Source organism: Carcharhinus amblyrhynchos, chromosome 7 (assembly GCF_965287045.1).
Source record: "Carcharhinus amblyrhynchos chromosome 7, sCarAmb.v2.hapA, whole genome shotgun sequence".
Classification (NCBI taxonomy): domain Eukaryota; kingdom Metazoa; phylum Chordata; class Chondrichthyes; order Carcharhiniformes; family Carcharhinidae; genus Carcharhinus; species Carcharhinus amblyrhynchos.
In genome coordinates, this window is record NC_137330.1 from 109,860,976 (window position 1) to 109,884,301 (window position 23,326).

Consider the following 23,326-nt stretch of genomic DNA (forward strand, 5'->3'; position numbering starts at 1 on the left):
TTTAATCTGGTTTTGTGAGACTTCTTATTGTCTCAAGATGTTTGAGTTAGATATAGGAAATGTGTCGGGAATTGGGGATAGGGTGTGGGAGACAGCTAGCGTAAGATACTCTGTCAGAGAGTTGGTGCAGATTCAATGGGCCGAACGGCCTCCTTCTGCACCGTAGGGATTCCATAATTATGAAAATGCCTCCCTTTTCCTCATTTTTTAACAACTGAGTCTGCTTTTCGTATTCATCTCTCTGCACTGTCTAACTGTTGCTGACTTCATATAGACAATGCCAAATTTCAGCCCTTGTACTCTCTAACACTTGATACAAGCCACACATTCACAAACTGCTGGATGTTAATTAGCAAGCCCTCCATTTGAAAACTGATCTTCCAAGCAGCACTGTGACAATCTCTTCCGTGCCTGGTTTACTCCCAGAATAATCTCTCTGTGGACTCTTCTGGCTCCAGTCTGGGCAGCTTTTCTGGTGCAGTCATCTCAGGAATTGCCTACTGATGTGCAACAGTGAGACCTGAGGAATTTCCTAGAGCGTCCTCTCCCTCAATTCAAATCGACACTGAGCTATGGTGGGGGTGAAACTTATTAGTATGGCAGCTCTAAGCAGACTTATACTGATCTCCTGGGGGAAGGCAGCAACATAGGTCGTCGCCTTTTGCTTTTTAAAATGGTCCTTAGAATGGTAATGGTGACACAGTGGTTAGCACTGTTGCCTCTTAGCTCCAGGGGCCTGGGTTCGATTCCCGATTTGGGTCACTGTCTGTGCGAAGTTTGCACATTCTCCCTGTGTCTGTGTGGGTTTCCTCTGGGTGCTCCCATTTCCTCCCACAATCTAAAGATGTGTGGGCTACGTGGATTGGCTATGCTAAATTGTCCCTTTGTGTCCTGGGACGCGTAGGTTAGAGGCAATAGTGGGGTAAATATGCGAGGTTGTTGTAATAGGGCCTAGGTAGGATTGTTGTCGGTCCAGACTCGATGGGCCGAATGGCCTCCTTTTGCACTGTAGGGTTTCTACAATGTGAACGTCGCTGGCTAGGCCAGCATTTGCTGCCCATCCCTAACTGCCCATGAGAAGGTGATAATGAGCCGTCTTCTTGAACTATCTCAATCCATCTTGTTCTGGTACACCCAAAGTGCTGTTGGGAGGGAGTTCCAGGTTTTTGATCTGATGTGAGTGAAGGAACGGTGATATCGGCCAGAACTTTACTAGCCCGCCCACAATGGGAAGCAGAATGCGTGAGGGGCGGACCATGAAAGGTCTGTAGACCTCGGGTGGGATTTTACAGTTTTGGGACAAACAAGGCTGCAAAATCCCGCCCATAGTTCCAAGTGTGTGGCTTGGAAGGGAACCTGTGCTGTGTGGTGTTCTCAAGCATTAGCTGCCCTTGTCCATCTAAGCAAGAGAGATGGGTTTGGAAGGTGCTGTTGAAGGAGCCTTGGTGAGTTGCTGCAGTGAATCTTGTGGATGGTACACACTGCTGCCACTGCGAATCGATGGTGGATGGATTGAATATTTAATTTGGTGGTTGCTGATTTTTTTTTCTGGTTCACCTAATGCTTCATGGGTATTGTCGGAGCCCCCTACTCATCAAGGTAAATCTTGCATCACACTCGAGGGCGAAAAACAGACTATATTTATATTATAGGGAATATTTGGGGGGGGGGGGCATCTACATATTGATTGGTCGACCCATGTTGGACGCGGTGGGCTTGAGGAAGAGTTCTTGGAATGCTGCCGGGATAGTTTCCTTGAACAGTGTGTATTGGAGCCGACGAGGGAGCGAGCTATCTTGGATCTGGTGTTATGTAATGAGGCAGGTAGAATTAGGGACCTTGTGGTGAAGGATCCTCTTGGGAAGAGTGATCATTGTATGGTGGAGTTTCTGATGCAGATGGAGGAGGAGAAAGTGGGTTCCCAGACCTGTGTCCTTTGTTTGAACAGAGGGGAGTACGATAGGATGAGAGAGGAATTGGCGAATGTGGACTGGGAGCGCGTTGGAAGGTAGGGCTGCTGAGGAACAGTGGAGGATCTTTAAGGAGATCTTTCTTGGTGCTCAGCAGAAATTTATTCCAATGGTTAAAAAGGATCATAGGAGGAGAGATAATCAGCTGTGGATAACGAAGGAGGTAAAGGAGAGTATTAAATTAAAAGCGGATGCGTTTAGAGTAGCTAAGAGTAGTGGGTGAGAAGAGGATTGGGAGAGGTTTAAATATCAACAAAGAATGACGAAGAAGTTGATAAAGAAGGGTAGGATAAACTATGAAACTGGGCTAGTGCTAAATATAAAAAAGGATAATAAGAGTTTTTATAAATATATAAAAAGGAAGAGGCTGACTAGGGTGAACGTTGGACCCTTAGAGGATGAGAGGGGGGACTTAGTGGTAGGGGATGGGGAAATGGCTGAGGCCTTGAATAACTTTTTTGTTTCGGTCTTCACGGAGGAGGATGTGAATAGTTTGCCCGGTGTTAGCGATGGAAAGATGGTAGGAGTGGAGAGCCTGAATGACACTATTGTTACTAGAGAGGCAGTGCTCGACAGACTAGAGGGACTGATTGTGGACAAGTCCCCAGGACCAGATGGAATGCATCCCAGGGTTCTGAAAGAAATGGCGGAGGTGATAGTGGATGCCTTGATGATTATTTTCCAAACCTTGCTGGATTCCAGGGAAGTGCCGGAAGATTGGAAAACGGCTAATGTTACGCCGTTGTTTAAGAAGGGTGGCAGACAAAAGGCAGGGAATTATAGGCCGGTCAGTTTAACGTCTGTTGTAGGTAAAATGCTAGAATCTGTGATCAAGGAGAAAATAGCGAGGCATCTTGAGGAGAATTGTTTGATAGAGCAGACGCAGTACGGTTTCGTTAAGGGGAAGTCGTGTCTGACAAATTTATTGGAGTTCTATGAGGATGTGTCTAGGGCAGTGGATAGAGGAGAGCCGGTGGATGTGGTCTTTCTTGATTTTCAGAAGGCATTTGATAAGGTGCTGCACAAGACGTTATTACAGAAGGTTAGGGGGCATGGAGTTAGGGGTAGGGTGTTAGCATGGATAGGGGATTGGCTGTCAGATAGGAGGCAGAGAGTGGGGATCAATGGGTGCTATTTGGATTGGCGGTTGGTGACTAGTGGAGTGCCCCAGGGATCGGTGCTGGGGCCTCAGCTATTTACCATTTCTATAGATGATCTGGAGGAGGGAATCGAGTGTATGGTGTTGAAATTTGCTGATGACACCAGGATTGGTGGAACGGCAAATTGTGCGGAGGGTGTGGAGAGTCTGCAGAAGGATCTGGGTAGGCTGGGCGAATGGGCCAGGAACTGGCAAATGGAACTTAATGTTAGCAAGTGTGAAGTTGTCCACTTTGGTAGGAATAATGGTAGGAAGGACTATTACTTACATGGCGAAAAACTGCAGCATGCGACGGTGCAGAGGGACCTCGGGGTCCTTGTGCATGAGTCGCAAAAACCCAGCCTGCAGGTGCAGCAGGTGGTCAGGAAGGCAAATGAGATGCTGGCCTTCATAGTGAGGGGGATTGAATATAAAAGTAGGGAGGTCTTGCTGCAACTGTACAGGGCACTGGTGAGGCCGCAGCTGGAGTACTGTGTGCAGTTTTGGTCGCCGCACTTATGCAAGGATATTTTGGCCTTGGAGGGAGTGCAGGGGAGGTTCACTAGGCTGATACTGGAGTTGAGGGGGTTGAACTATGAGGAGAGGCTGAATAAACTAGGCTTGTACTCGTTAGAGTTTAGAAGGATGAGGGGAGATCTCATTGAGATGTATAAGATGATGAAAGGGATGGATAGGGTAGAGGTGGAGAGGTTCTTCCCACTCAAAGGACAGTAGGACTAGAGGGCACAGCCTCAAGATAAGGGGGGGGGGGCAGTTTAGAACAGAGTTGAGGAGGAACTTCTTCACTCAAAGGGTGGTGAATCTCTGCCCGTTGAAGTGGTGGAGGCTGCCTCGCTAAATATATTTAAGATGCAGGTTGATGGGTTTTTGGTAGGCAAGGGGATTGAGGGTTATGGGGAGGGGGCGGGAGGGTGGAGCTGAGCCACGACAGATCAGCCGTGATCTTGTTGGGTGGCGGGCGGGCTCGGGGGGCTGGGTGGCCTGCTCCTGCTCCTATTTATTTCTTGTGTTCTTCACACGGACAGTGATGGGAGTGTGGAATGAGCTGCCAGATGAAGTGGTGAAAGCAGGCTCAGTTTAACATTTAAGAAAAACTTGGACGGGTACATGGATGAGAGGCGTGTGGAGGGATATGGTCCAGGTGTAGGTCAGTGGGACCAGGCAGAAAAATGGTTTGGCACAGCCAAGAAGGGCCAAAAGGCCCGTTTCTGTGCTGTAATGTTCTATGGTTTCCCCAAATTTGCCATCATTCCAGCAACTGTCTTCGGAATGAAAAAAATGACACAGGATAACTCTCTAAAACGATCTCTTCAGAGGTTTGCTTCATTTAATTGCATCATCTGGCTTCGGAAATCAAAAATCTTGAACCAACATGAAATCCTTTGTGGATTTTGCTATGATGGATTACACAATGAGTTTCAACTACGGTTGAGTGGGAGCAACCTCTTTTCTGAGCCATAAGGTTTGGGGTTCAAAACCTACTCACTGATTTGAGTGCAAAGATTTTTGATTTGATTTGATTTCATATTGTCACATGTATTAGGATACAGTGAAAAGTACTGTTTCTTGTGCGTCATAGAGTTGGTATCTAGGTTGACATGCCAGTGCAGTACTGAATGAGTGCTGTAGTGTCAGAGCTGCTGTGCTTTGGTTGAGACATCAAATGAAGGCCTCACCTGCCCTCCCAAGACACTCGAACAACAGCAATGGTGTTGTCTACAAGATCTTGGCCAACATTTATCTCTTAACCAGCCTCACTGAAACAGACAATATCAAAATGTTTCTGTATGTGCAACTTGAGGATACTTCTAGTCTATCAGTTTGAAAGTCCCGGCAGTTCTGACAGTGTCAGGGGACAGCACCGTGCTGGGAAATAGTGCTGGGGGAGGATGTCAGGAGCAGTGCTGGAGGATAGTACTGATGTACAAGGGATACAAAGTAGGACAATTGTTCCCTGCAGCTTGCTCTACCATTCAATAAGATCATGGCTAATCTGATTGTGGCCTCAATTCCACATTCAGTCTACCAGGAATAACCTTTGACTCCCTTGTTCATCTACATCTGCCTTAAAATTGTTCACGAGGCTGCCTCCACCACTCTTGGAGACGAGAGTTCCAAAGATTCTCAAGCATCTGAGGGAAAATTGAATAACTGATGCTCTGTATATTGGCAGGGCAGGAAACCAATACACTGGGGGACTGCAAGGCATGAAGCACAAAAATATTAAGCTCCTTCTCTGTCCTTTCTACATATCCCAGAGTAACATTGCAGAATGTTACAGCGCAGAAAGAAACCATTTAGTCCATGACGTCTGTGTTAGTGTTCTGCCAAATTTAGATCAGATATTAAAAGGTTTTCCAACACTGGTCTGAGGAACATAATGTCCAAGGTGCACAAAAACTCTGAAATCAAGACTAGGGTGTCCACTATTTGCGATCTACACTAACAACTTGAACAAGGGCACCAAGAGTAGGGTATCTACGTTTGCTGACGATACAAAGCTAGGAATGTAAACTGTGAGGTTACAAGGCGATAAAGGCAGATTAAGGGGAAGGGGCAACAAGGTGGTTGATGGAGAGTGACGTGGGGACGTGTGAGGTTATTCACTTTGGTAGCAAGAATAGAAACGCAAAATATTCTTTAAAAGGTGTGAAACTTTGATCTTCAAAGAGATTTGTGCGAGGAACACAGGACATAAGCAAGCAAGTGCAGCAAGCAATAAGAAAGGCAAATAGCAAGTTGACCTTTAATGTAAGGGGATTGAAGCACAAGAATAAGGAAGTCTTGGTACAGTTATACAGAGTTTTGGTGGGACCGCAACTGACGTGATATGTGCAGTTTTTGCTCTCTATATGTAAGGAAGGGGACAGCAAATTTCACTCAGTTGGTTCCTGGGGTGACAGGGCTGTCCTTCAAGACAGGTTGAGTAAATTGGGCCCATACTTTCTGGAGTTTAGGAAAATGAGAGGTGATCGCATTGAAACATACAAGATTTGGAAGGAGCTTAGCACTGAGAGGTCCTTTCCCCAGGCTGGGAAATCTAGATTGTGGAGGCATCACGCCAAGATGAGAGGTCACTCATTTAGAACTGAGCTGAGGAGAAACCTCTTCGCTGAAGGAGCCGTAGACCTTTGGAAACCCCTTACCTCAGAAGCTTGTGGATGTTCCATTGCTGAGAACAGATAAGGCTGAAATGGACAGATTTTTGCTCTCGCCGGGTGTGAAGAGGTAGGGGGAGCAGGCTGGAAGGTAGGATTGAGACAGAGGGTCAACCATGAACATACTGAATACCCCAGCAGACTCCAGAGGCCATGTGGTTGCCTCCTGCTCATATTTATGTTTGTATGTAGAAAGCTGAATGCTGTAATAGGGAAATTTGTAGGTTCCTTTCTTTGTGGATGAGTTAGAAGGGGTTAATTAATCTACCTCAAAGAATTGCCCATTATGCACGATGGCATTAACTATATTTGTAATGCAGCTCAGCAGAAGCAACCTTTATAAATACCTTTTGTATCGACACTAAGAGTTCTGCCATGTATTTCCGTCGTCCTTGCTGCAAGTGCATTTATTATTCAGCAACAGAATTGGTGGCCTAATCTCAAGATCAATCATTGCACAGTTAAGAATGTGGTAAAAAAAAATTGCCAGTTTAAAGACAAAACATGCATCTAATTGGCACTTGGGAACTAAACCTACACTTGCTTTTTTAGCCCCTGCCAGCAAGCAATGATAATCAGCAATGAGGACCAAAATTGGCAATATGGGCGGCACAGTAGCACAGTAGTTAGTACTGCTGCTTCACAGCTCCAGGGACCTGGGTTCGATTCCTGGCTCGGGTCACTGTCGGTGCGGAGTTTGCACATTCTCCTCGTGTCTGCATGGGTTTCCTCTGGGTGCTCCAGTTTCCTCCCACAGTCCAAAGATGTGCAGGTTAGGTTGATTGGCCATGCTGAAATTGCCCCTTAGTGTCCTGAGACGTGTAGGTTTGCTGGATTAGCGGTTAAATATGTAGGGATAAGGGGATAGGGCCTGGGTGGGATTGTGGTCAGTGAAGACTCAATGGGCCAAATGACCTCTTTCTACACTGTAGGGTTTCTATGATTTCTAATATCAGGTTGTTTGAACTTCAGAATCCTTTCTGCGGATCACCCCATCACTTTCGGTAAAACATGGGGCGCCTCCTCCCTCTTCTCCTCCACTCTGCCTAGAGTCTTCAGCACACTCACTGTCGAATTTGTTTCATAATTAAATTCACTGTGTCAGCTGTCAACTTAACTTCAAAAAACATCCTTGCAATCTCTCTCGTAACATCTTCTCTAATTCCTGCTTGGTGTCTGTTGCTTTTCTGTGATCGTACATGTGAAGCACTATATAAATTTAACAGACATTTATTCAAATGTCAGCCATGCCTCTGTGGTAGTACATCTAGGTCTAAGTCAGAAAATTGTGCGTTCAAATCCCATTGCAGACTGGAGTTGAGAAGATCTGGGCTGAATCTGTTGTGCACTACTTGCCTGGATGAGTGCAGTTCCACAACAATCAAGAAGCTCGATACCATCCAGGACAAAGCACCCCACTTGATTGCTACCCCTTCCACAAACATTCACTCCCTCCACCACCAACGGACAGCAGGCATGTGTACCATCTACAAGATGCACTGCAATAACTCACCAAGGTTTCTTAGGCGGCACCTTCCAAACCCAGGAGTACTTCTATCTAAAAGGTCAAGAGCAGCAGATACATGGGAACACCTTCACCTGGAAGTACCCAAATAAGACACACTCCATCCTGACTTGAAAATATATTGCCATTCTTCACTGTCGGTGTGTCAAAATCTTGGCACTCCCTCCTTAACAGCATTGTGGGTGTACCGACAGCTCAGGAACTGCAGTAGTTCAAGAAGGCAGCTCACCACCACCTTCTGAAAGGCAACTAGGATTAGGTAATAAATGTTGGCCTAGCCAGCGGCACCCACATTCTGCAAATTAGTTTAAAAAACTACTAAAGGGCAGTTGCACTGTGCGAGACCTCACCTCATCTACCTTCTCAGGTAGAAGATCCAGCAGCAGCCCGTCAAAGAAAAGCAGGAAAGGTCTCCTGAAGGTCAATACCAGTATGCGGTGGCCTTGTGGTATTATCGCTAGACAATAAATCCAGAAACTCAGCTAATGTTCTGGGAACCCAGGTTCAAATCGCGCCATGGCAGATGGTGGAATTTGAATTCAATATAAAAAAAAAATTGGAATTAAGAATCTACTGGTGACATGAAACCATTGTCGATTGTCAGAAAAACCCATCTGATTTGCTAATGTTTTTTAGGGAGGGAAATCTGCCATCTTTACCTTGTCTGGCTGACGTGTGACTCCAGAGCCACAGCAGTGTGGTTGACTCTCAACTGCCGTCTGAGCAAATACAACTGGGGAGAGGCAACAAATGCTGGTTAGCCAGCGACGCCCATGTCCCATGAATGAATTTTTAAAAAAAATCGGTCTCCCAATCAACCAGCAAAACAGATGACCTGGTCGTTATCTGATTACCTTCTGTGGGAGTTTGCTGTGTGCAAATTGGCTGTCACATTTCATGCATTACAACGCTTTGATGTACTTCAATGGTTGTAAGATACTTTGGGCTGTCCTGAGGTAGTGAAAGGTGTCCTAGAATTACAAGATATTTCTTTTTCTTTCCATTTTTTAAAACCTTAAACATAACCATCTACGTAAAAACATAACAATACAACAGACTACAAAATGTGTCTAAAGTCAACCCTAAGACACCTTTTGCAATAAAATGATCAATGTTTCTCTATTAAAAATCCTCTATTATGCACTCAGAAAACAAACAACTATTGAACGAAAGCCAGGAGTTTTCAGTAAAGATTACAGTAATATTACCGGAATTATCAATTTAAAGACCAAATTCAAATTTTAGTCATCGATATTTCGGCAAATTTGGTTATTACTCATAGCTGTCGACCAAATCTCCGATTTGAGAGAAAAAAAAAACATTTTTAAAAAGTTTGTTTCGATTTCAAAAGTAAAACCTCAGTGGCCGCAGAACATCTGCCACCAAGCCAGGTCTCTGTTGCCACCATTACTTCGAGCACACAGAGGAGGACTATATAAAATGTAAGTCATTATTTTCTGAGCAGGTTAAGGCTCAAATTGAAAAGAAAATACCCCAGAAGACATGGTTCAAATTTTAGAGAAGAAACTACATGGACATTTCAACAATGATGTGTCTGACTTTCAGATAACTCATGCTCGTGATTACCATATTAGAAAGACAATCCACATCAAAAGTCACTTTGTCGAAATCAATATTTGTCGCTGTCAAATACTATAAGGGCAGCCCGATTCGGTACAATGTTTTCAAACACAATTGTGACCTACCTTTGATCCACTGTGTAAAGAATGTGCCCTTCCATCAGTTGGCTGGCAAGGTAGATTACAGAACTTCACTTGTCTGTAATCTGCTGCACATTGCAAACATGATGATAAACTCGCGCTCTCATTTTGAGTCACAGAGAGTGTTTGTGACAATTCTCTACACCCGTCTCCTGCACAGCTGTAAATGCAAGTTTGCTCCAGATGTTATTAACCAATATGCAGTGTCTACCTAAACAGTGCCACCATAGCGCTCAGGCTCCAGGTTTGCAGCATGCTTGAAAAGTCTTGCGCCTGTCATGCTCAACAAATGGTGGAAATGGCTGAATTATGGTGGCGACTTGATACAACATTGGCTATGTTCAGGCTCAAGGCAACATGCATATATTTACAAAGACTAGGGTCAGCCATACGAGCATTCAATACCAAAGTACTGTACACTGCAAAATAAAATAGGAGGGATTACTATTTAAAGGGCGAAAAGCTGCAGCATGCTACGGTGCTGAGGGACCTGGGGGGTGCTTGTGCACGAATCGCAAAAACCCAGTCTGCAGGTGCAACAGTTGATCAAGAAGGCGAATGGGATGCTGGCCTTTATAGCGAGGGGGATAGAATATAAAAGCAGCGAGGTCTTGCTGCAACTGTACAGGGCACTAGTGAGGCCGCAGCTGGAGTACTGTGTGCAGTTTTGGTCGCCACACTTGCGCAAGGATATTTTGGCCTTGGAGGGAGTGCAGGGAAGGTTCACTAGGCTGATACCGGAGATGAGGGGCTTGGACTATGAAGAGAGACTAAATAGACTGGGTCTGTACTCGTTGGAGTTTAGAAGGATGAGGGGGGGATCTTATAGAGACGTATAAGATAATGAAAGGGATGGATAGGGTAGAGGTAGAGAGATTCTTCCTGCTCAGAAAGGACAGCAGGACTAGAGGGCACAGCCTCAAGATAAGGGGAGGGAGCAGTTTAGAATGGAGTTGAGGAGGAGCTTCTTCACTCAAAGGGTAGTGAATCTCTGGAACTCTCTGCCCGTTGAAGTGGTGGAGGCTACCTCGCTAAATATATTTAAGTCATGGGTAGATAGATTTTTGACAGACAAAGGAATTAAGGGTTATGGGGAGAAAGCAGGAAAGTGGAACTGATCCACTTCAGATCAGCCATGATCTTATTGAATGGCGGGGCAGGCTCGAAGGGCTAGACGGCCTACTCCTGCTCCTATTTCTTATGTTCTTAAAACACAACAGTCAAGCATACGTGAGCAGGCCTGTGGCTTAGTTCTTCAAGATAGGTGGTCACCATGAGATGATTTGGCAACGATTGGACAACATTTGCTAATTAATCCTTAGTGTTTATACTGACAAATAATTTAAGCTGTCAGTCAGTATGGGGCGATGGGTACTGGAAGCTACATCTATTAGTACACAGGGTAAAAGCAAATGACTGCAGATGTTGGAATCTGAAACCAAAAGAGAAAACGCTGGAAAATCTCAGCAGGTCTGACAGCATCTATAAGGAGAGAAAAGAGCTGATGTTTCGAGTCCAGATGGCCCTTTATCAATACACAGGACCCTGTTCTTTGCAGTTGGAAAGAAACTGTACACATGTTGTGCCTGTTTCAACTCAATAAAATAAGTGATGGCCACTCGATGGTTCATTCCACAGAGCATTGCCTTTACCAATCAGAGTCAAGATGCTGGTTTAAATTTCAAACAACGCTTGGTAGTTAACTGACAGCCACTGGTGTATTCTCCATGGCAATGTTGCCACCAGAGTCCACTTGCCAGCCATCTTCTCATACAATACAATGTTGTTGTTTCCACTGACCATGATTGTCCTGATGAGTGCAAGATGAAAAACTTTGACAAAATGACTTAAATTCATAGAGGTTTACAGCATGGAAACAGGCCCTTCAGCCCAATTTGTCCATGTCGCCCTTTTTTCAAAATCCCTATTGCCCGCAAGTGGCCCATATCTCTCTATACCCATCGTACCATGTAACTATCTTAATGCTTTTTAAAAGTCAAAATTGTACCCGCCTCTACTACTGCTTCTGGCAGCTTGTTCCAGGCACTTACCACCCTCTATGTGAAAACATTGCTGCTCTGGACACTTTTGTATCTCTCCCCTCTCACCTTAAACCTGTGCCCTCTAGTTTTAGACTCCCCTACCTTTGGGAAAAGATATTGACTATCTAGCTGCTCTGTGCCCCTCATTATTTTATAGACCTCTACAACATCACACCTCAGCTTCCCACACTCCAGAGGAAAAAGTCGGAGTCTATTCAGCCTCTCCTTTTAGCTCAATCCATCAAGTCCCGGTAGCATCCTAGTAAATCTTTTCTGCACTCTTTCTAGTTTAATAATATCCTTTCTATAATAGGGTGACCAGAATTGCACACAGTATTCCAAGTGTGGCCATACCAACGTCTTGTACAACTTCAACAAGACAGTCCAACTCCTGTATTCAACATTTTGACCGATGAAACCAAGCATGCCGAATGCCTTCTTGACCACTCTGTCCACCTGTGACTCCACTTTCAAGGAGCTATGAACAAGTACCCCAAAATTTCTTTGTTCTGTAACTCTCCCCAATGCCCTACCATTAACTGAGTAAGTCCTGCCCTGGTTCAATGTACCAAAATGCATCACCTTGCATTTGTCTAAATTAAACTCCATCTGCCGTTCGTCAACCCACTGGCCCAATTGATCAAGATGCCGTTACAATCGGAGATAACTTTCTTCACTGTCCACTATGCCACCGATCTTAATGTCATCTGCCAACTTACTAACCATGCCTCTTATACTCTCATCCAAATCGTTAATATAAATGACAAATAACAGTGGGCCCAGCACTGATCCCTGAGGCACACTGCTGGTCACAGCCCTCCAGTTTGAAAAACAACTCTCTATAACCACCCTCTGGCTTCTGTCAGGAAGCCAATTTTGTATCCATTTAGATACCTCACCCTGGACCCCGTAAAATTTAACTTTATGCAACAACCTATCATGTGGTGCCTTTTCGAAGGCCTTGCTAAAGTCCATGTAACAACATCAACGGCACTGCCCCCATCTACCTTCTTGGTTACCCCTTCAAAAAAACTCAATCAAATTTGTGAGACATGACCTTCCACTCACAAAACCATGCTGACTGTCCCTAATCAGTCCTTGCGTCTCTAAATGCCTGTAGATCCTGTCTCTCAAAATACATTCCAACAATTTACCCACCATAGACGTGAGACTCACTGGCCTGTAGTTCCCAGGCTTTTTCCTGCAGCCCTTCTTAAACAAAGGCACAACATTTGCCACTCTCCGATCTTCAGGCACCTCACCTGACTATCGATGGTTCAAGTATCTCGGCCAGGGGACCCACAATTTCCTCCCTAGCCTCCCACAATGTTCTGCGATACACTTCATCAGGTCCCAGGAATTTATCTACCTTGATGCACTTTAAGACTTCCAACACCTCCTCCTCTGTAATAAGTACACTCCTAAAGACATCACTATTTATTTTCCCAAGTTCCCTAACATCCATGCCTTTCTAACAGTAAATATTGATGAGAAATATTCATTTAGGATCTCACCCATTTCTTGTGGATCCGCATATAGATGTCCTTGTTGGTCCTTAAGAAGTCCTACTCTCTCCCCTGTTACTCTTTTGACCTTTATGTATTTGTAGAAGCTCTTTGGATTCTCCTTTGCCTTATCTACCAAAACAGTCTCGTGTCCCCTTTTTGCCTGCCTGATCTTTCTCTTAACTCTACTCCTACACCCCCTATACTCTACAAGGGATTCACTTGATCCCAGCTGCCTGTCCACGTCATGCTCCTCTTTCTTCTTCTCGACCACGGCCTCAGTATCCCGAGTAATCCAGGATTCCCTACTGCCAGCTTTGTCCTTTACTCTAAGAGGAATGTGTTTACGCCGAACCCTGGTTGACACACTTTTGAAAGCATGTGGCACGCTTTTTTTTTAAACACTACTCAAGTTCTGTACTACCAAATGACCAAATATTTGTGTTGCCAACAGCAGAGTGTGTGGTTTTTTTGGCAAACTCTGTCTCATATTTTAAATCAGGTAGATGATAAGCTTTTAGAAGATTCATAGACTCTGGCTGGGCTCTACCTCCTCTTGGGCTCTGCTATAGAACGTTATTGAAAGTGATCATCAGCTCTATAAGACTGTCTATTAAATGTCTTAAGACAGATAAGGTTGGATCAAGAATTAAATATTTACTTCCAATCTAAACATGGGGTGAGATTCTCCAGCCTCCCCTGTTTCCCGCTGGCGGGAGGTGGCACGTTGTTTGCCAGTGGTGGGATTCTCTGGTCCCGCCACTGTCATTGGGAATTCCCATTGATGTCACCCCCACACTGGCCGGAAACCCACAGGCAATGGTGTACTGCCAGCGGGACTGGCAAATCCCGCTGGCGTGAAGGGCCGGAGAACTCCGGTCAGGGTATGCTAAATGATTTCTTTTTTTCCCCCGCACCCGATGTGTTTGCTGCAGTATGATTTAATGGGTGGCTGCATACCCTCTGGTACCCCGTGCTAGCTGATCATCATTAATCAGGGAGCCTCAGCAATGAGAGTCAGGAATCTATTTAACCACATTTAGCAATGCAACTTAATATGATCCAGCCTTCGTCTGATTTCTACGTACTCGTTATCTGCAGTTCCAACGGGGAGGTTCCCGGGCACCATCAGGACTCTCGTTTATCTCTACAAACCCCGTAACTGAGATCACTGCTATAGAGAGAATCATACTTATCTTTCTATTCTTATCAAACCCATTTAGACCTCAGCTGGTTTAAATCCCGCTTTATTATCAGTCAATGCTTCAGCCTGAAAAAAGTGTCTTTGCGCAGTGATCTGGAACTTAAAATTCCCCTCTCACTTCATGAACAATTACCCCCACTTCTGAATGACTTGGACTTTTGAGTAGACATTGGTCAAGGTGTAGATACTTTATGACAGCCTTTGCCCCTGAGCGTCACATCATGCCTGCAAGTCTACAGCTACAGAAAAAGAGAAATGAAAGAAAAGCAACAGGCAATTGCTCAAGTCCAAATTCATTGACAGATCACTGATAGCAGTTACCGTAAAACGGACAACACTTTTGATAAGTTCATTATGTCCGTCAAAGCAAGCCAGCTGTACACTGGCTGAGACGCTTTGTTAAAGAAGTGCTGCTAAAACACTTTCACAGTACAGGAGATGCAAAACAAAACCCAACACTGACAAAAAAGAACTTTCAGCTCCCAAGGCAAATTTGTGTCTAGCTACGTCGCAAGCTTTGGTTATTCTCCAATGCTGCAGGCAATTGCTTTGCCTCAGTCTCCTGGAACAAGAAGGAGTCAATCATTACTGCTGAATAAATGCAGGTGCTTACCGAGTCATCTTGAGGGTGCAGCTCATAATGATGTCCCTTCACTGCGGGAGCTGAGACGTACGTTGTGGAGCGCTGAGGCAGTAACATTATTCGGGTATCTTTCCTCTGTTAGCTTCAAGTCACTTCCATCTTTTATGCCTCTGAAATAATTCATGCACACAATACCAAATTCAAGGTAACTTCAGAGGATAAAATCACAGAACACTGTTTGGAAAACAATTATCCCATGTAAAAATTCTTCCTGGTACAAACTATTGCTTGAGTGCTAGATAGAATTCTGCTGTAAAAATCAACTCATAATGTGGCAGAGTGACCATCTCTTCCACACCCATGACCTCTACACCCCTCGAACTGAGGGTCCCCAGCTCAGGAAGGCGATGGCCCAGTGGTATTATTGCTAGACTATTAATCCAGAAACTCAGCTAATGTTCTGGGGACCCAGGTTCGAATCCTGTCAAGGCAGATGGCGGAGTCTGAATTTATCTGGAATTAAGAACCTATGCGAGGGGAATGGAATAGGACAGCCTTTCTCCCTTTCTGTCTGCTATTTCACTGGTATTCCTTCGTCTTGTGTCTGCTTCAACTTTTTCATTTGTTTTTTATTGTTCTTTTCTTTTCCCTTTTCTCTCCTTGTCTTCAACCCCAGCACAACCCATGCCTGAGATCTGCCACGTGAATAACTGTCATGGTTGCATAGATTCCCTTAAGACATTCAGGGTGAAATTTCGATGGCCAATTTGAAGTTAGGCGGGAAATTGTAGCAAGGCAGAACCGGGCATTGAAGTAGGATTTCAGTTTTCCCGCTCATATCTGGAGAAACGTGGGGGTTCCCATTCAATGTGGGATTCCCCATAGTTACATAAACAGTGAAGTAAGCATAAAAATGTAGCAGTAATGACTCATGACAAAGTATTGATTAGACCATATGGCCTAGCCATGTATAATTTGCCTTTTTCATTGCCTGCTGTACATGCGCGCTTACTTTCAGTGACTGATGCATGAGACACAAAACCATTTCTTTATTAATACTGATTTCCTTCAGCTCATCACTAAAAATTATGTTTCTCAGAACTTCTGGTATCTTCCTTTGTGAAGACAGAAGCAAAGTATGAAATTAGTTCCTCGGCCATTTTCTTGTTCCCTGTTATGAATTCCCCTGTTTCTGACTGGAAAGAGCCTACATTTGTTTTTGTCTTTACATACCTGTAGAAACTTTTACAGTGAGTTTTTTCGGCTTACTATTTTCCCCTTCTTAATCAATCCCTTGGTCCACTTTTGCTGAATTTTAAATTTCTCCCAGCCTCAGGTCTATTGCTTTCTCTTACCAATTTGTATTCTTCTTCTTTTAATTTAACATTATCACTAATTTCCCTTTTGAGCCACGGTTTGGCCACAGTTCCCTTATCACTCCTGTGCCAAATAGGAATAAACAACTTTTGGAGTTCACCTATTAGTTCCTTGAATGCCTGCCATTGCCTGTCCACTGTCAGTTTCAGTAATGTTTTCCAGTCCATCATAGCCAACTCATACCATCATAGTTACCTTTATGAGATTTAGGACCCTGGTCTCAGAATCACTCTCCACCCATCCAAGAATTCTATCATATTATGGTCACTCATCCCCAAAGGTTGTCTCGCAACTCGATTGTCAACTGATCCTTTCTCATTGCACAATACCCAGTCAAAGTGGTCTGTTCCCTTGTTAGTTCCTCAGTGTATTGGTCCATATACACTCCAGAAATTCTTTTTCTATTGTACTGTGAATAATTTGATCTACCCAATCAGACTAAGGTCGCCCATAACCACAGATATTTCTTCATCACATGCATCTCTGATTTCTTGTTGAATGCTATTCTCAAAGTACCACTATAGTTTGAGGTCTGTATGCCACCCCCTCAAATGCTTTTTGCCCCTTGGTGTTTCTTACCTTGACCCATACAGATTCCACATCACCTGTGCTAATATCTTTCCTCAATATTATATCAATATCTTCTTTAATGAATAATGCAACTTCACCATCTTTTTTGGTTTTGTCTGTTCTTCCTAAACACTGAATAGATCTCAATGTTTAGTTCCCATCCTTGGTCATCTTGGAGCCATGGGCGGCACGGTGGCATACTGGGTTAGCACTGCAGCCTCACAGCACCAAGGACCTGGGTTCAATTCTGGCCTTGGGCCACTGTCTGTGTCAAGTTTGCACGTTCTACCAGTGTCTGTGTTGGTTTTCATCTGTACGCTCCGGTTTCCACCCACTGTCTAAAAGACATGCTGGTTAGGTGCATTGACCCGAACAGGCGCTGGAGTGCGGTGACTAGGGTAATTTCACACTAACTTCATGTAAACCTTATTTGTGACTAATAAATAAACTTTAACCATGTCTCTATAATCCCAACAATATCATATCCCTTTACATCTACCTGTGAACTAACTAATTTGTTTTATTTGAAATGCTCTGAGCATTCAGATAGCATAGCTGATTAGCTGCAAAGACTCACATCCTAATCAGTATTCTATAAACTGTATGTGCCTTCATATGCCCTGTTTGCGATCAGAACTCTCCACTCACCTGACGAAGGAACAGCGCTCCAAAAGCTAGTGGCATTTACTACCAAATAAACCTGTTGGACTTTAACTTGGTGTTGTGTGACTTCTTACTGCAATCAGATACAAAACATTAAGGCTCATCCTTTTAACTTTCTTTGTCCTGTTCCTGGCCCTTGACTTCTCTGCCAATCACTTTTTTTATTCTCCCTGCTGTCTTTTTCCTTTTGTTCTTGATTCTCCTGCTCTGAATCCTTACAAAGGTTCCCAACCCCTGCTATATTAGTTTAAACTCTTCTCCACCACTCTAGCAAGTACCCAAGGACATCAGCCCCAATCCTTCCCAAGAGTAATTCATCCAGCTTACATAGGTCCACTTTCCCTAGAACCAGTCCCAATGCCACAGGAATCTGAAACCCTCCCCCTTCATACCATCTTTTCAGCCATGCATTCATCCTCTATATCCTGTTGCTTCTACCCGACTAGCACATGGCACCGGTGGTAACTCGGAGATCACAACCTTTGAGGTCTGACTTTCCAACTTGCTGTTGATATTCTGCTTTTAGGACCTCATCCCTTTTTTTAATCAATGTTGTTTGTACCAATATGTACCATGACAGCTGGTAGTCCACCCTCCCCCTTCAGAATGTTCTGTAACCGCTCTGAGGCATTCTTGACCCTAGCACCAGGGGGGGGGCAACATTCCGCCCTGGGATCTTTTGCAGTCACAAAAATGTCAATCTATTCCCTTCACAACTGGACCTGTAGGACAGAATATAGCCAGAAGCAGCTATAATACAAACAAATAGAAGTCATTAGGGTCATTAGATTGGTTCCACTGGTCGGCGCAACATCGAGGGCCGAAGAGCCTGTACTACGCTGTAACGTTCTATGTTCTAAGTGGTTAATCTTGGTTAATGCTCAGAACTTAGAAAGGTCCAATTGAGTTTTTGTCCGGATGCTGTTAGAGGTATGCAGAAAATCCTGGGATTTAATAACTAATGAAATTACGAAACAGGGAAAATTAACATAGAATAAGGACCCACAATGTGCCTTATACTTATACTACAAAGGTACTACTTGCATAGACAGACATAGATATCAAACATGCATTTTAGATTTAAACAAGTATTTTTGAATGTATCATGCACCTTGGCCAAAATGCAAGTTGCCCTGAAGTATAAAAGCAAATTGCTGCAGATGCTGGAATCTGAAATCAAGACAAACTGCTGGAAAATCTCAGCAGGTCTGGCAGTATCTGTAAGGAGAGAAAAGAGCTGATGTTTCGAGTCCAGATGATCTTCGTCAAAACTAAAAGGCAGAGAAAGTGGGAGATATTTATACTGCAAGGGGAGGGAATGAAAGATGAGTCGTAGACACAAAACCAAGGGAAAAGGCTGCTAATGGTAGCCCATAGAGAGAATAGAAGGTGTGAATGGCCAAATGGCAGAGAAGCTGAGATCAGCAGTTAAGCTGTGACAGATGACGATGTGGAAGGAGGAGAGAGATGGGTGGGAGAGAGGTAAAATTGAGCAAAAGGGAGAGAAAAGGTAAGGAGAGGAGGAATAGAATGGGGGGAAGACAATAAAGAAATAAAAGGTAGAGAACAATTAAAAATTAAATAAAATGAAAACAGAAGGGGTTAAGGTGGGGTAGAGCTGATCATCTGAAGTTGTTGAATTCAATGTTGAAACAGGAAGATGAGATACTGTTCCTCCAGCTTGCGTTGAGCTTCACTGGAACATTGCAGCAGCCAAGGACAGACATGTTGGCATGGGATCAGGATTGTGTGTTAAAATGGCAAGCAACCGGAAGGTCAGGGTCCTGACTGCACACAGACCGAAGGTGCTCAGCAAAGCGATCACCCAGTCTACACTTGGTCTCTCTGATATAGAGGAGACCACATAACGAAGCACAATGGGAAGGGAGTTAAACCAGACAGGCCACATTCTCTGGGAACAGTCAGCCAGAGAATCCAGTTATGTTATCAGAGGAAAGTCAAGGAGAATGCACATTCTCATACGACAGACAGTGAAGAGGCGTACTCACAAGGTGTACAAAGTATTCAATTCCTACTGATAATGAAGCAGAACGAGACAGTGGGAACATCACCTTCTCAACTCTGCGGATTACGGTGGGGAAGCAATTTTTAAACCTTACGGATTTACTTGACTGAGGTTGCTTAGAAACAATTGGTATTAATCTCCAGGTCCTAAAGACCAATGAATTCTTAATCCTGCTAAAAGGTAGGATGCAATTGTTCAAGGTAAATAATGTGTACCAATGCGAGTGGAGCATCCAGTTAGGATGACAGGGTAGGCGGGGCAATTGAAGTTTCAAAAACATATAACCATTTTGACACTACATTGGAAACTCCAGATAGGAGTTGGTGCGCATGGCTGACGTTCTCCCAGCACGTTGGTCAAATTGAAAAAATGTTTTTAACCAGCATACTGTCTTTTGCAAGTCTTTGTCTTTAGCTGTTCAGTTCAACACTTAGCATCTGAGAGAGAACCCCCCCCTCCCCGCCCACTTCAGATGCCAAGGGTCAATGCCACAACCTTCCCCTTGGTGTACTGTCCACATTCAACTCAGACTTAGTCGAGCCTAGTTGACAGCACATCGAACAATTTTGGGCAAGAATTCATCCTGCAGACAGGAAAACCAGTGGCTGAAGCTTCAATGCAAGCATTCAATGTTCTTTGTTCCGTTCAGAGTGCAGAGCTGTGTATCAGTAGCTCCTATTGGTCCGTTGTATGTGCAGAGATGCTAGCACCGGGAAACTCAAGCAGAGGCCATTTAATGGGCCTCCCGCTAAAACCAACAGGATTTACTCCGGTTTTTACACAAATTCAACACTTAGAATTTTTTGTAAGAATTACCCCCTCTGTTTTTTAACTTTCAGCAACTTAACTGGCACTGTGCCTGTACTGGCCTTGAAGATGCCTTTCAAGCCAAAGAGGCTTAAAGGATAGAACTTATGATTAACAGGATTCATCAACAAATATGTGTGTGTGTGTGTGTGTGTGTGTGTGTGTGTGTGCGCGTGTGCGTGTGCACGCATGTGTGTGTTTTTTACTATGGGTAGATTTAACATCTGTAGCATGTTCAGGAGAATAGCAGAAATGGGCTGAGAATGGCAGTGAACCTTGTCACTTTTGTCTCGGAGCATTATGGGTTTTCTTAGAAGCCCGTGTAGCAATGCTCAGTTTGTTGTTACTGGGTGAGTGTAAGCTTTGATGATTGAAGCAACCTTTTTTTTTACACAGAAGGTGGTGGATGCCTGAAACTCGCTGTCAGGGGAAGCAGTGGAAGCAGATACAACAGTGACTTTAAAAGGCGTCTGGACAAATCCATGGCTAAGATGGGAATAGAGGGATATGGTCCCTGGAAGGGTAGGGGGTTTTAGTTCCATCGGGCAGCATGGTCGGTGCAGGCTTGAAGGGCCTGTACCTGTGCTGTAATTTTCTTCGTTCTTTGTTGCTGATTAAGACAATTTAACCCAGGCTTTTTTATTCCGATCCACCATTATTAACAACTTGCCTCCGCACAACTTGGCTGTGATAACCACGCCAAAAATGATTTGGCACTGCTTTTGGAGAAATTGCTAAGTAGAACAGATCATAATGGGAATTATTGTTGGATAACCAAAATAACTAGGCTTTTCAAATCAAGAAGCATTGCAGAAGAGAATAAAACAAGCTGGTTCTTTGCATATCCCATAAGGTCACAGTGCAGCTCACGTACTCCTTGCCTCCTACATGCCCCCAATCCTCAATACCCTCCCATGTCCACCCAACTTCTACAGCCACTCCCTCATGCAATCTCCTGGGAGAGACCAGAAAATTAAAAAAGATGGAGCCAATTTATCAGGAGAAACATTCCCTGGAAGTGATCAAACAAGCTCCAGGAAACCAGCGACAAGTAGACACATTCCTCATTTCCCCACTTAGTTTGTGAGGCAATCTTGCCCAGTGTTCTTCGATCTTGCCCATTCCCGTCCCACTGCAAGTGAGAATGGCAGCGAACTTGACATTCCAGCCAAAACTCCATTCACTTTCAGCAGCACTGGGGAATCCCCAGCCATGAGCGAGGGTGGAGAATATCAGCCCATCTCAGCCACAGTTAGAAACTCATGTTTGCAGTGAATTTACACTCACGAAATGAGGTGCTAAGTTGTTTCTCAGATGATTCTCAGAAAATAATAATCTCTTGCCATCCAACCCAATCCTATGCTTAGAACATAGAACATCACAGCGCAGTACAGGCCCTTTGACCCTTGATGTTGCGCCAACCTGTGAAACCAATCTCAAGCCCATCTAACCTACACCATTCCAACATCATCCATATGGTTATCCAATGACAAACTTGTACACAAGTCCTTTGGACCTCACTAACCTATTCAATTAATAGCCTATTCACATGGGCTAAATAATGGGGTAGCACAGTGGTTAGCACTACTGCCTCCCAGCGCCAGGGGCCCCAGTTCAATTCCCAGCTTGGTTCACTGTCTGTGTGGAATCTACACACATTCTCCCCTGCATGGGTTTCCTCCAAGTGCTCTGGTCTCCTCCACAAGTCCGAAAGACTTGCTGGTTAGATATGTTGGCTATGCTAAATTCTCCCTCAGTGTACCCGAACAGGCACTGGAGTGTGGCAACTCGGGGATTTTCACTGTAACTTCATTGCAGTGCCAATGTAAGCCTACTTGTCACAATAATAAATACATTTAAAATTTTTAATTTAAAATTTTTTTAAACTTTAATTGTTTCATTATTTCAAAGATGTCAAGCAAATGTCTTTAAAACCTGTACTTTCCTGGAGTACATACTTCAACTTTGTAAGTTTCCCATAGTAACCATGAGCCTTTTGACAGACCAGTGAACTAGTGTTTCCTGGGGTCTCCATATTATTGGCCACATGAGAGAAATAAAGCTGGCCACAGTCTTCCAAGTGAGGCCTAACCAAGGCCTTATACAAAAGTAATGTTGTATTTTGTTCTTCTGTATCCAAAGTCCAAAAATGTGTGGGTTAGGTGGATTGGCCATGCTAAGTCGCCTCTTATGCTCAGGGGACTAGCTAGGATAAATGCATGGGGTTATGGAGATAGGGCCTGGGTGGGATTATGGTCGGTGCAGACTCGAAGGGCCGAACGGCCTCATTCTGCACTGTAGGGTTCTACGATTCTATGATCTGATTTTTCTGGCAATATAAGATCCAGAGGACAGGAACTGTAGCTTACAGTACTTTTGCTCAAACAATACTTACACTTTTCTTCCTTTTCACATTGCTCACATTAAGCCAGTCATGCAGACAATCAGGCAAACTATTCATTTTATTCCTTTCTCAGTTATAAAGCCAGTGCTACAAGAGTGGGACAGGGCAAACCCTTAACTCATCTCTTTGCTTACTCCGAAAACCAATTCAAATTCGAATTCAATCCAATTCATGGACCCCACAAGAGAGACACCTGATCCAAGGCGATCCCGAGCTCAATCCTATGCTCGATCTTAGCCTAGAGGCCAAATCATCTAAAGGTCATTCATCTTCATCCACTCCAATATGATCTAGCTCGTGGGGCTTCTAATCTCTCCTGCTCCTTGGAAAGACCCTACGCTTCAACATGTGCAATCCACACAGCAACTTCGGGCCAGATTTTCATTGAGGCAGGTATAAGGAGTGAAATATTAGGTAAAGGGGGCGGTATTAAAAAAAATACAGAAAAATGATGCCAGAATTTAAAATACATACATAACATACAAATTAGGAACAGGAGCAGGCCATTCGGCCCCTCATGGCTGCTCTGATTGCAGTCTCAACTCCACTTTCCTGCTACCCCCAATATCCTTTGAATCCCTTGTCAATAAATTCAGAGAATCCCTACAGTGC

The 23,326-nt window shown here is 44.2% G+C and overlaps 1 protein-coding gene across 3 annotated transcripts in view; it reads right to left on the reverse strand.

The window, feature by feature from the left end:
- LOC145345201 (uncharacterized) overlaps window positions 1-23,326 on the reverse strand; it is a 559,547-nt gene that overhangs the window by 319,513 nt on the left and 216,708 nt on the right. For 2 of the 3 annotated variants that reach the window (XR_013887040.1, XR_013887039.1), the window contains one exon: window positions 14,898-15,037. The exons of the other annotated variant lie outside the window; for it this stretch is intronic. The gene's annotated coding sequence lies outside the window, so the exon portion shown is untranslated. The remainder of the gene's footprint in view (window positions 1-14,897; window positions 15,038-23,326) is intronic. 3 annotated transcript variants of the gene reach the window in all.